General features: G+C 35.0%; 1 protein-coding gene across 1 annotated transcript in view; it reads right to left on the minus strand.

Annotated features, from left to right (window-relative positions):
- ATRNL1 (attractin-like 1) overlaps positions 1–14,871 on the minus strand; it is a 293,585-nt gene that overhangs the window by 58,604 nt on the left and 220,110 nt on the right. The gene's annotated exons all lie outside the window — the stretch shown is intronic.

Consider the following 14,871-nt stretch of genomic DNA (forward strand, 5'->3'; position numbering starts at 1 on the left):
CTGAGGGTTCGCATCCCACATACAGACCGGTTCCCGCTCACTGGCTGAGCGAGGCGCGGGAGCAACGCCGAGGGTTGCAATTCCATTGCCGGTCCCCGGTCCGGTACGGGGGCAACACTGAGGGTTGCGATCCGTTGCCGGACACGGAAAAAGACAAAAAGACAAAAAAAAAAAAAAAAGAAAGAACATGTAAGCAAACTCATGAACACTAAGTTAAATACATCAAAAATAGTTAAGTATAGCAGTGAGAGAAAATCATCAGCATTTTCAAAATTTTTGAAGTTCATATTTTTCAATCCCTGTTTGCAAAATAAAATTAAAATGACAATTAATGACTAACAAAGATATAGCTTGGTTTTGCATAATGCTATTTCTTGGAACATCCTCCAAATAAATTTTGGTAAAATATATACACCAGGTAACTGAATTAAGTGGCTTAATTTTTAAATTATATGTAAAAGTTAAAGGAGGTGAACAAGATCTTCCAAAATGTCTTTAGTTTTAGTAGAGTTCATTAGAACAGAGGAATATAGTAATACATAAATATTTTAATTAATAAAGAGTCAAACAGGACTGTCCTATTCGTTCAGTTGGTTAGAGATTGGTGTTACCACCACCAGGGTCAAAGGTTTCGATCCCCTTACTGGCCAGTCACCAAAAAAAAAAAAAAAGTCAAACACTGGAGAATAATAGGCTAAAGAATTAGATTACATTCTCATACATTTTCATCCATGTGCTTGCTAGTTTTTGTATTCATGCCAAAAAATAAGTTTAAGAATAAATCTTTCTTTAACTACAAAATTAAGGTACAAATATGATAGTCCCTTTACCAGCAACTCTGTGAAAAAAAGGCATTTTGGGTGTTAGGTTTTCTGTGATATACGGTAGTTTTCTAATGTTAGAAAATGATCGTACTGGGCCGGCCCTGTGGCTCACTTGGGAGAGTGCGGCGCTGAGAGCGCCGAGGCCACACGGGTTCGGATCCTATAGCACAGTGTGGCCAACACCAAGCCAAGGGTTACGATCCCCTTACCGGTCACAGAAAAAAAAAAAGAAAGAAAGAAAGAAAATGATCGTACTTATTATCGCTCAGTTAAACACTTCGAAATGTATACTATACAAATTCCTATACTTTTGTACCTTCCTTCAGACTTGCCTCCTTAAATCCCATCGCTTCATACAATGTACATACATATATTGAAGGACTAATTTATATAAAACATTATAATTCCTTTCTCTGTTGTAAAAAATAAATTTGACCTATCACAAATGAGTACCTTAATACTACTTTTAGAATAGTAAAATATTCAATATAATATTCCCGGCATTGTTATGCATAATATCCCTTGCATTTCTAACTTGCCCAAATAGATGGTTTCAAAGTCCCATAGCAATCTAAAACTACTAACTTTCATAAATGACGAGGAATTTCAAGTGCTTTTTATTTCATCATATATTAACCTTAAGAACTCTATAATACAAACCCATTCTTTAATATGTAAGTTATAAAGTTTTCTTTTTTGTTAATAATATTTAATTTATTCGAATTATATGATCTTATATAGGACTGAAAATTATTGTAATATGTTTACCTTCAATATAATATAAGTTTTACAAAGAATGGTGAAATTTTTATTTTCTTCAATCCACAAATTTTCTCAGAAGGATAAAATTATATGTTCATGTTTAGGAAATAACTTTGCTAGCTTTCATTATTACTTAGGCTCACAATCTTAACAGAAATAAGGAATCAACAACCTTGTTAAAAACCAAATTTAGAGCTTCCGGTCAAGATGGCAGAATAAACGGTCCTCAGCATCGCTCTTTCCCAAAAATCAACCAATTTACAACTACATAAAAAAGCAACTACAGCCAAGCTGAGGCCGCTGGAGCTCAGGGGAAGAGGAAGAGAGACCTACGGAGTTCATGAAGGTGGGAGAAGCCACGATGAGAGAAAGAAAAAACTGCTCTGATCATTTTGTGCCACGGCTGCTTTAAGGTTGGAGCTGCTAAGCACATGGAGCAGAAGCCAGCAGAGCCACAGTTGTGCCCTACAGATGGAGTTGCTTGGAGGAGGCAGGGGAGAAGAGGGCCTTTGTGGACCCCAGGCCAGCAAGACCACAAACAGGGTTCCCGTAGACCCACATAGGAGTGAGGAGCCAGAACAGCTGAAAAAATGGGGCCACTCAGAGGCCAGTGAATTGTCCCAAGGGACTGGTGCATGGCCCATTCCAGGGGAAGTGTTTGCAGCATGGGCAGTGGGAGAGATGGGCCCACCAGGGGCGCACTGGGATACAGAAAAGACAGCTGATCTGCACCCAAATCAGTGTAGGACCATTCAGAGGAGACTAGTCAAGAATACAGAATTTCATAGGATGCAGTTTGATGAAAAGACTCAGGCCCAGATCAGAATTAATACACAACTCAGGTGCACCGTCTCTGGAGAGCCCGAAACACCTATAAAGTCAACCATTATAAAATGTGCTGCACAAAAAGTCTTTCCTAGGGAGGCAGCAGTAAAGCAGCAACTTAGCTAAACCACAGAGCTCATGTACTGGTTCCAACAGGAAGTCCCCCAACTTTAGCAGTAGTAAGCAAAAGACAGAAAAATTAGTTACAGCTCAGACACACCACTCCAGCGCCTAGGAGCCTGGCATGGGGGAGGGCCCACCTGGAGATCTGAGGCATGGATCTTGGAACCAGACCCTCCTCCCACAACCAGGCACACCACGCCATTGCCTGAGGGCCTGCCCGGGTACCTGAGGTTTGCAGCCAGGGACTGGGCTACCCTCCCACAACCAGACACACCGTGCCAGCACCTCTGGGCCCACCCAGGGACCCAAGGGATGGAGCCAGGGTCTTGACCCCCCTCCCATAATCAGACACACTGTACCAGCACCTCAGGGGCTCCCTGGGGACCCAAGGCTTGGAGCCGGGGAATGGGATCCCCTCTCACAACCAGGCACACTGTGCCAGTGCCTCAGGGCCTGCCCAGGGACTCAAGGCATGGACAAGGGGACCAGACCCCCTTCCCACAACCAGGCACAACACGCCAGTTGCTCAGGGGCCAACCAGGCACAATGCCAGAGCCAAGGAGCATGCCAAAAATATCACCTCCATGTAGGTGGCCCACCACAGCCACCACAGTAACCATGGCTGCCACAAAAGCAGCTAGACACCACAACCACCATGCAGATGATCCGCCAGCCACTGGAGTGCATTGACACAAGGAGGGTCAACAGCAGAGATAAAGAAAAGAAGAGGATGTCTCTCTCCACCAAGCCCATCCCAGAGTGACAGAAGCAGCATCTGCTCTGTGATAATATTGGGGGATCTGGTCATACCTCTCAGCATTTGACAGATCATCTAGGCAACAAATCAACAGAATAACCATTATTCTTTCAGAAGGAGAGAAGAAATCTAGGGTAATTGTTAAAATTAAAATGTCTTAGAACACCAAGTATTGGCAAGAATGTGGAGCATTAAGAAAATCCATAGAGCCCTGAGAGGGGTATAATTTTATATAACCACTTTACAAAAGAGTTAATTTGCTGAAGTTGAAAATTTGGATATCCAATACATACTCAACAAAAATGTACGCACTTGTGAACCAGAAGATATATACAAGAATACTAATAAAACATTAGTGATAATGGTAAAAAACAAAACTAGAACTACCAAATAGGGAAATAGGAGAATGAATGAATGACATTTTATAATCGTACAATGAAATACTCTACAACTTTGAAAAGAATTAAATCACAGCTACATGGATGCAGCAACTTGGATAAATCTCAAAACATTATGTGAAGTGAATGACACTAGAAAGAAAAGAATATAGAAATATAAAAAAAAACTACCTTGCCCTTTGAATGATCTTTTATGCATGCAAGATAGACTAACAGATTAAAGGTAACAGAATATGAAAAGTTCACTGATGTCGTTGCAGAATATACGCTGCAACTCAATCGACATTTAAGAAACCTTGTCAAGTTTTAGTGAAATATGAAATAAGTATAGCCACAACTATCTGAAAGGATTTGTAAAAAAATTTTTTCCCCCAAAAGTCTGTGTGAGGACACATTTTCTTTACATACTTCAACTAAAACAGCATATAAACAGATCAAATGCCAAAGCAGATAGAAGAATCCAGCTATTGTCTACTAAGCTAGATGTTAAAGAGATTTGCAAAAGTGTAAAACAATGCCACCCTTCTCACTGTTTTTTTGTTTTGGAAAATAGATATTTTTCATTAATATATTATTATTTAAACATATAATTAATTCATAATTTTCATATTTAATAAATGTTTCCTTTAAAATTTCTAATACAGTAAATATAACTCACATACACAAAAGCTCTTTCAGATCTGGATCCTCAATACTATTCAAGAGTAAAAAGGGGCCTCAGAAACAAAAAGTTTGAGGACCACTGACCTAAAGGCTTCACTCAACTAGGACAAGTCCATAAATTAATTTGTCAGCTTGAGCCTCCCTCACCATATTGGTAGTGTAAATTTGAACTCCACACCCACACTCTGGCTTGGCCTTTAAATTCTCCCAGGAGATTTTTCTCCTTAAGCAGCGGCCTGGGAAGAGACAACATGTCACTCTGATTCTTCAGGATTATATTTCTACTCCTTCTTACATTAAGGGAATAGTCATTGAAGAGTTTTGAGTTTATACAGGGGTCTCAGTGTTCCAGCTTTGCACCACACTCAGGAGCAAAATCGTGTCCACCAAGCCATTCCAGCATCAGTTCAGAAGTCTCTTACTCTGGTTTTAATACATCTTTGTTTCTGGTCATTAGGGATTATTTCATTTCATTCTTTATGAATATGTAGTTCAACTATATTTTTAAAAATCAACCTTACCTATAATTTCTCATCTATTTTGGAATGGGCAAGGGTCCATATTAGCTGCACCTTTGATAATGCCATTTAATTGACTTGCTGTTTTATACATACATACATGTATGTATGCATACACGGAATGAGAATGTTGTGCCCTACAGAATATGCATATATTTTTTAATGCAAATTGAACATTAACAAAAATGACCTTGTATATGACAACCAAAACCGATCTTAACTCCAAGTACAAATAATAAATATACTCTACATTCTCTGATTAAAATGTATAATGATACATCATTATAAAAAAAGATCACTAATAATTTAATGTCTTTAAAATTAAAAACAAATTCTACAAGTAATTATTGGATCAAAAATAAAATCAAAATTGAAATTACTGATAATTTAGAGAATAATTCACATAAAAAAGACAAATATGATCTGAGTAGTGATTAGTCTGAAACTTAGCATAGTTAGAACACAAGTCTCTGTGGAAACAAAGCAAAATCTATATTGTGCGATTCTTCCCCTAAAAAAAATATTAAGAATTTTTAATTAATTTTAATTAATTAATTAAAGATTGATTTTAGTTCTTAACTTAATTAGTTAAATACTAAGTATTTTTACATTAACATTTGGAAAGCAAAAGCTAGATTATATAACTCACAAATAATGTTCTCAAGTTTTCACACAAATTATCAATAAGAGGAATAAAATATTTTTTCTCAGTGTGGGAACAGTGCCTCAATTTTCATTTGTCAGTAATTCTTAGAGGAAATAATGAGCATTTAATAGGAAAAGAGCACTAACTTTTTAGTCAAAGAAACCTAGGTGGAAGAAGCCCTACTCCAACACTAATTAGATTGTGACCGTGGACAAATTAACTTTTGTAAGCCTCAATTTCCTTCACAGTAAAATGGGGATAGTAATATTTCCTACTTCACAGAATTGTTATAAGAATTAAATAAAAGAGACAAGCATCTCGATATAACTATGGTGATAATGTTGATGATGATGGCAGCATTGAAGATGAAAAACACTAATAAAAATAGAGGATATTATATTTGCATCTGCCAGATGTCAAGGCAAGACAAAAAAAATAAGGAAATTATTTTAGAAATAGACTACACTGAAATATTTTCAATCACTTGTCATTTTCTTTATAAATAAAAGTGCTAAACTATACAACATAGCCACTGCACTAGGGTCCCCAGAAATGAATTAAACTGACATAGCAGTGTATAGCAGTAATCCATCTTATAATACACATGCATTTGAAATGAGTCTATATTTTGATAAAACATCTACACATATACCAGATATATTTCTACATTAAAATATTGAAATTTGTTAGAGGGGACGAATGTCCCGCCTGCCTCAGTCCTTTCCCAAGTCAATGAAGAACCAGAGACGCAAGTCAAAAGCAACAGCAAAGCTTTAATGAGCAAAGGAAGATACACTTCAAAGGAGAAGTGGGCCAATTCCCTGAGCAGAGAATGGCGCTTACATGTAAACTCAGAACTGTTTTATTCTATTAATTTCACATATGCATTTGTAAGCTTGATTGACACATTTGATTGACATTTGGGGTTATATAATCTTTTTCCTAATGTGCATGCCCCTACCTGTAATTCAGTCTGTTATAACATGTACTAAGTTACCCAAAGGGGACGGACCTGGGTGTAATAATGGAGTAGTTTAATTTTCCATTTCCCTCTACCTGCTCATGACTAACTTTCTAACAAACTTACTATAATTTATTTCTTCATAGAAGGTTAAGTTGGAACGTACTAGGAGACTATTCCATCTCCTGATATATCAAGATAAGTTTTAATAATAAATAAAGAAGCCTGACCAAAATAAATTAAATGCTTAAGGTGTATTCTCTTTCTCTGGCATATATGTCTGTTTCTTTCTGTAATTGTTTCCAACTTGTAATCAGTATATCCTACACCTTAATTTGATTCTCTGTTCCCTACTGTAGTTTTTACTAACAATCCCAACAATTCTATATGTATTAGTACCTATTCTGACCGTGAAGAGTTAGAACCAGGTAACTTCGTTATGCTTGACGTCAATGTAATACTCAAGTTGGAAATCATGGATTATGCTGCTCTCCTAAAAAACAGTCTTCAACGAGACTAGCTCTCGTTGAAGCTATTACACAAAAAGATTGGAGGTTTGCAGAAGTTTTAAGAAATGAATGGGGATCAAAAAACAAATTAACCCTAAACACTCCACAGACAGTTTACTAATCTAACCCAGCAATCATGTTTAATGAACAGGTCACATAAGGTTATTCAAATGAAAGAACAGTAATTAAGGATGTCAAGCAAGGTGCTAAGAAAATTGTAATTATTCATAGAAGGGTATGCTAACTCCTGCCACAAACAACCTAAAAATCTCAGTAGTTTTTTACATTAAAATTTTATTGTAGCTTAAGATACAGTCCAATGTGGAGGGGTGGAGTTGGGGAAAAGTCTTGCTCCATGAGTCCTCCAGAACTTGGGCTGTTCCCAGCCTCTGCAATCTTTTAGGTCCTCATCTTTCCACTGAATTGTTGAATGGGGAAAGAAAGGATGTGTTGCAAATGAGCTTTTTAGGGGCCAGGCCTGGAAGTGGTGAAAATTACTTCTGCTTATTGGTCAGAACACAATAAAATGACTTCCAATCTAACTGTAATAGAGGCTGGGAAATATAGCCTACTAGTATTTAGAAAGCTTTTACACTTGACAATTAAATGAAATTCAATCTAGTACAGTTCTGCAGATGAGGTGTTGGCTTTAAAAGACTGATGGTACAGCTAATACTTAAACTCGGAAGTACATTCCTAAAATCCAGGAGCTTTAAATTCAGTAAGTAATACACCAAAAGAATGCGAACATTTACCTGACATAGAAAGTTTCTGTGCTCGTGTTGACCCTCTTACAAGGCAGGTAGGAACTGAACACAACCAAATATGGCTTTATATTGGGCAAGTTTACACTGGATTAGCACTATGCTTTCTGAACTGATATTCTGAGATTTACTGCTTTTGGTACTGCCTTATATTCCCTCACTGAATAAATGTTGCAGAATAAAGCAAGCAAAGGAAATCCTCAACTACTTTATTTTTTAGACATCAAGTCTGCTTGACTCATCAGCACAATTAAACCATTAGTTCTATCTGCAGTTGCAAAAATGACCTAGACGGATTTTAACAATATTTAGTGTTGATGTTTGAAGTCTATATTCACTAGCTGCTTATTCTATTGTGTTTATGAAGCTGAGAATCTCCATGCAAATCTATGAGAACCTACGAGAAACTAGGCGGAGCATTATGAAGCAGACTGTATGGCAAATGATCCTTACTTTATATTCCTTGCATAACAAATAAATGTATATTAAGGCACAGAGATGAAAGAGGTAATTTTTCCCCATTTCCAATATTTTTTTTAAGGATAAAGATACTTAGGAAAAACAAAAGTCCTAAGATACATTCTTTTATATATATATATATATATATATCATATATGTGTGTATATGTATATACATATCATGTGTGTGTGTGTGTGTGTGTGTGTGTGTGTGTACAGTCCCTGCTATGTGCCAGAAACTATTCTAGAAAAGAAGGCACAAAACTGTTCTGGAAAAGAAGGCATAAGTTTGATCCTCCTAAAATGCAAAGGACATTAGCATCATCTTCTAATCCCTTTCACCCCCAAAAACTTGACAGAACAAAATAGAGAAAAATCATTAATAATCTTAGATATTGCTGGACTAAAGGTAAACAAGGGAAGAAACAATGCTAAGGAAGAAGATCCTCCTATGGAAATATTTCTCAAAATGTGTCAGGGATTATTATTTTACAACTACCCAGAGTGCTTGTTAGTAAAGCAGAATTTTGGTCCCCATCCCAGAGTTTTAGTTACCATATTCCAAGAGATTCTTCTGCACACCAGAGTCTTAAGCCTAAAATGAATAGCTATGAAGAAGTTGTGAGATAAGTAAAGAGGAAAGATATAAGGAACAGAAAAGGGGAGTCAATTATAATCAATTTACTCAATTAAAATCCTGCTCAGTAATACTGCCATACATCTTAGGGAATTGTAGTTGTAATTCCATATGCCTTTGAGAAATTTATCTTGGAATTTACTGTGGATAAAAAATAAAACAATTCTAAGTCAATCCATTGATTTTGATTTATCTACCAACAAAATATCTAACAGTACCATAAATATGCAATTTTCAACAGAAATCAATGAAATACTATAAGATCTTATGTGAATCAATGAAACAACAAAACACTAGATAAAGGAAGACACTAATTGATTAGGTCAGTGGTTCTCAATGGGGGTAAAAGTGTGGGTAACAATCAGTGATCTCCATAATTATGGAGTTCTAATGAAATTTACTAAAAGGGCTGAAAGGGATGCCGGGAACAGCAGACATCCTCAATGCACAATGCAATCCTGCAAAAGAAAAATGGCCCAAATTTCAGGTAAATTTAGAATAATTTAGCATATGTTTTTAAGTAGGTGAAAAACTTGCTTCTAATTATTTGAGCCTGGAACCTAACTCCATTTTATGTAAAAACACAAAGTAGTTTTGCATGTTTATAACACACTGAAATTTCCTAAGAATGCAACTACCATTTAAATTGAAAGTCTACCAATGAGGGTACTTCAAAAAGTTCATGGAAATATATGTATTCTTTTTCAATTCTATTTTTTCACAAACTTTTTGAGATACCTCCATATATAATTTTACTAAGAACTTAACCAAGAGTTATTCATCATTTCAGAAAATCTGATCATCAGTAGTTACACTGTTCATGGTATTTCCTACACACATCTTTTAGTATGCAATGTGTCTAGAGAATATTTGAGATTCCTTTTAAGAGACTAAGAACCAAATATTAAATTAGTTCCAATTTATGAATAGTACTGAATTCATTAATACAAGAATTAAAACTATGCTATATTATTCCTATCATATATATATATTTATATATACATTTAAATAGACATACATATACATATACATATACATATATATATACATATATATATATATACATATACATATATATATACATATATATATATATATATATATATATATATATACAGATATATATATATATATATATATATATCTGTATATATATATATATATATATCTGTATATATATATATATATATATCTGTATATATATATATATATATATCTGTATATATATATATATATATATCTGTATATATATATATATATATATCTGTATATATATATATATATATATCTGTATATATATATATATATATATCTGTATATATATATATATATATATCTGTATATATATATATATATATATCTGTATATATATATATATATATATCTGTATATATATATATATATATATCTGTATATATATATATATATATATCTGTATATATATATATATATATATCTGTATATATATATATATATATATCTGTATATATATATATATATATATCTGTATATATATATATATATATATCTGTATATATATATATATATATATCTGTATATATATATATATATATATCTGTATATATATATATATATATATCTGTATATATATATATATATATATCTGTATATATATATATATATATATCTGTATATATATATATATATATATACAGATATATATATATACATATATATATATTGGGGGGGGTAGCTGGCTAGTACAGGGATACAAACCATTGACCTTGACAGTGTAACACTGAGTTCTAACCAACTGAGCTAACCAGCCAGCCCCTATCCTGTATATTTTTAAGAATTTTGTGGTACTAGTATTTAAAATCTCTGTGGTAGATATTACATATTAAAATTATTTATTTGGGGGTTGCCAATTGTTTTTCAACAGGGGACTTTGACAATGTTCTCAGAAGTCTACAACACAACTAAGCTGGTTCTTGTATTACTCTATCTTTTTCCAATCTACCTCCTATTTCCTAAAAAATAATATAGTCCTCAAGATCATTTCAAGTACCAGATACTGAGTGTGTGCCTTCACATGTGGTAGAATTTCAAGACAAAAAATATATTTTCTTTGACATTGCATAACAATCCTATCCGTATCTGAAGCTACAGATTATTTTGGCACTACACTGATATACAGCATCCAGGTCATATATGAGAATATCACGCTTCCTCATTTTCTCCACTTCAAAAGCCTATTATTTCTCTTGGCATGAGATCTCTAATCCTGTTTTATTACTATTATTATTATTACTGAAAAATAATCAGTTATAAATATTTGTGGGGTACAAAGTTGGCTACCGGTATCTGTGTACAATATGTGATAATAAAATCAGGACGGTTGGCATATTTGTCATTGTGAAATATACTCATTCTTTGTGTCCATTAACCAATTTCTCCCTAACCTCCTTCACCTCCCACTTTCCCCTCTAATAACCACAGTTCTGTTCTTTCCTTCTGAAAGTTTAACATATTACTGTGTTTGTTGCTTCTTTCTTTGGTTTTTGTTGTTTCTTTACTTCTTTCCTACCGTCCTCTTTCTTTCTTAGCTCCTACTTATGGGTGAGGAAATGCAGTATTTCTATTTTTGTGCATGACTTATTTCACTTAACATAATTTTCTCCAAGTTCATCCACGTTGCTGTGAATGGCAGAATTTCATTCTTTTTTATGGTGAGTAGTATTCCATTGTGCATGCATACCACATTTTCCTTATCCAGTTGTCGGTCAATGGACATTTAGGTTGGTTCCATAACTTGGCTATTGTAAACAGAACTGTGATAAACATGGGAGTGCAGGTATCCCTTCAACAATGATTTCCTTTCCTTTGGGTATATACCCAGCAGTGGGATTGCTGGATCATATGGTAGTTCCATCTATAGTTGTTTGAGAAAGCTCCACACAATCTTTCAGAATGGCTGCACTAATTTACAGTCCCACCAACAGTGTAGAAGTTTTCCCCTTTCTCTGCATCCTCATCAGCATTTGTTATTTTCTGTCTTGTTAATAGCAGCCAGTCTAACTGGGGTGAGAAGATACCTCAATGAGCTTTTGATTTGCATTTCCCTGATGATTAGTGATGTTGAGCATGTTTTCGTATACCTATTGGCCATTTGTATGTCTTTCTTTGAAAAGTGTCTATTCAATTCCTTTGCCCATTTTTTATAGGATTATTATTATTATTATTAATATTATTTTACTATAAAGTTGGGTTCCTTGTATATTATGGACATTGTCAGATATATAGTTTGCAAATATTTTCTCCCATTGTGGAAGTTGTCTTTTCATTTTCTTGATTGTTTCCTTTGCTGTAATGAAGGTTTTTGTCTGATATAATCCCATTTGTTTATTTTTTCTTTTGTTGCCTGTGCTTTTGGGGTCTTATTCAAAAAGCCTTTGCCCAGTCCTACACCCTGAAGTGTTTCCCCTATGTTTTCTTCTAGGAGTTTTATAGTTTCAGGTCTTATACTCCAGTCTTTAAAATAGTTTGAATTGATTTGGGTATATGGCAAGAGGTATGGGTCTAATTTCATTCTTCTACATATGGATAATCAATTTTCTCAACACTTATGGAAAAGACTGTCCTTTCCCCAATGTATGGTCCTTGGTGCCTTCATCAAAGATCAGTCGGCTGTAAGAAGGTGGATTTATTTCTGGTTTGGTTCTGCTCCACTGATGTGTGTGTTTGTTTTTATGCCAGTACCATGCTGTTTTGGTTATTATAGCTTTGTAGTATAATTTGAAGTCAGGTAATGTAGAGCTTCCAGCTGGGTTTTTTTTTTTTTTTTTTGCTCTGGGTTGCTTTGCTATTATGGGTCTTTTGTTCCTCCATATGAATATTAAGGTTGCTTTTTCTATTTCTGTGAAGAATGTCATTGTTATTTTGATGGGGATTGCATTTAATCTGCAGTTTGCTTTGGGTAGTATGGACATTTTCACAATGTTAATTCTTTCAATCAATGAACATAGAATGTCCTTCCATCTTTTTGTGTCTTCTTTAATTTCTTTTTTTTTTTTTTTCCTTTTTGTCTTTTTTTACTGACCGGTAATGGGATCGCACCCGCACCGTGCTCAGCCAGTGAGTGGGAACCAGTCTCCACATGGGATCCGAACCCTCAGTGGGAGCGCCGCCACGCTCCCAAGCGGCGCACTCTACAGTGTGCCACCAGGCCGGCCCTAATTTCTTTCAGCAGTGATTTGTAGTTCTTGTTGTAAAGACCATTCACCTTCTTGGTTAAATTTATTCCTAGGTATTTTATTTTGGGGGTAGCTGTTATAAATGGGCTTGCCTTCCTGATTTCTTTTTCTGCTTGATCGTTGTTGGAGTATAAAAATGCAATAAATTTCTGTACATTGATATTGTATCCCACAACTTTACTGAATTTATCAGCTCTAGGAGTTTTTTGGCAGAGTCCTTAGGTTTTTCTGTATATCAGATCATGTCACTGGCACACAGGAACAGTTTGACTTCATCTTTTCCCATATGGACGCCTTTTCTTTCTCTTGCCTCATTCCTCTGGTCAGTACTTCCAATGCTATATCAAAATAGGAATGGAGAAGTGGGCATCCTTGTCTTGTTCCTGTTATTAAAGGAAAACCTTCAGCTATTCTGCATTCAAAATGATACTGGCAGTGGGTTTGTCATATATGGCTTCCATTGTGTTGATATACTTCCCTCATACCTAATTTACTGTGTCTTTATCATGAAGGGATGCTGAATTTTGTCATATGCTTCTTTTTCTGTGTCCTCGAGATAATCATTTGGCTTTTGTCCTTAATTTTGTTCATGTGGAGCATCACCTTTATTGATTTGTATATGTTGAACCATCCTTGCATCACTGGGATGAATTCCACCTGATCATGATATATAACCTTTTTGATGTGTTGTTTTATTCTGTTTGCTAATATTTTGTTGGGGATTTTTTCATCCATGTTTATCAAGGATATTGGCTTATGGTTTTCTTTTTGTTGTTGTTGTTGTATCTTTGTCTAGTTTTGGTATCAGAGTGATGCTGGCCTCATTGAATGAGTTTGGGAGGATGGCCTCTGTTTCAATTTTTTGGAATAGTTTGAAAAGGATTGGTATTAACTCTTCTTTAAAGGTTTCATAGAATTTAGCAGTAAAGCCATCCAGTCCTGGGCTTTTATTTGTTGGGAGACTGCTGATTGCTGCTTCAATCTCATTGCTCAATATTGGTCTATTGATGTTTTCTATGTCTTCTTGGTTCAGTCTTGGTAGTTTGTATGTGTCCAGAAATTTGCCCATTTCCTCCAAATCTCAAATTTGTTGGCAAAAACTTGTTCATAATAATTTCTAATGATTCTCTGTATTTCTATGGTATCTAACTCTGATTTACATTGACTGGGTCCAGAGTGAGTGGAAGTATTTTCAGGGGCTTCCTCCTCTTGGCCTCTTCTACCTTAATGGCTCTCGCAGCAGGTAAGGAAGTCAGTATGAGGGTTCTTACAGCTGCTCCATACAGGCATATGTTGTTTTATTGAACTTCACCTTACTGCCCTTCACACATGATGCATATTTTATAAATTGAAGGTTTGTGGCAACTCTTCATCGAGTATGTCTATTGGCACCATTTTTCCAACAGCATGTGCTCATTCTTGTTTGTGTTACATTTTGGTAATTCTTGCAATATTTCAAACTTGATTATTATTATTATATGTGATACAGTGATCTGTAATCAGTGATCTTTGATGTTACTATTGTAAAATTATTTTGAGTGCCACAAACCATGCCCATATAAGACAGCAAATTTGATGAATGGAGTGTGTGTTCTGATTGCTATGCCAACTGGCCATTCCTCTGTGTCTCTCCCTGTTCTTGGGCCCCCCTATTTCCTGACAACAATATTGAAAGTAGGCCAATTAATAACCTTACAATGACCTCTAAGTGTTCAAGTGAAAGGAAGAGTTGCATGTCTCTCACTGTAAATCAAAAGGTGGAAATGATTAAGCTTAATAAGGAAAGCATGTCAAAAGCTGAGATGAGATAGG

The sequence above is a fragment of the Galeopterus variegatus genome, unplaced genomic scaffold (assembly GCF_000696425.1).
Source record: "Galeopterus variegatus unplaced genomic scaffold, G_variegatus-3.0.2 Scaffold1679, whole genome shotgun sequence".
NCBI classification, from domain to species: Eukaryota; Metazoa; Chordata; class Mammalia; order Dermoptera; family Cynocephalidae; genus Galeopterus; species Galeopterus variegatus.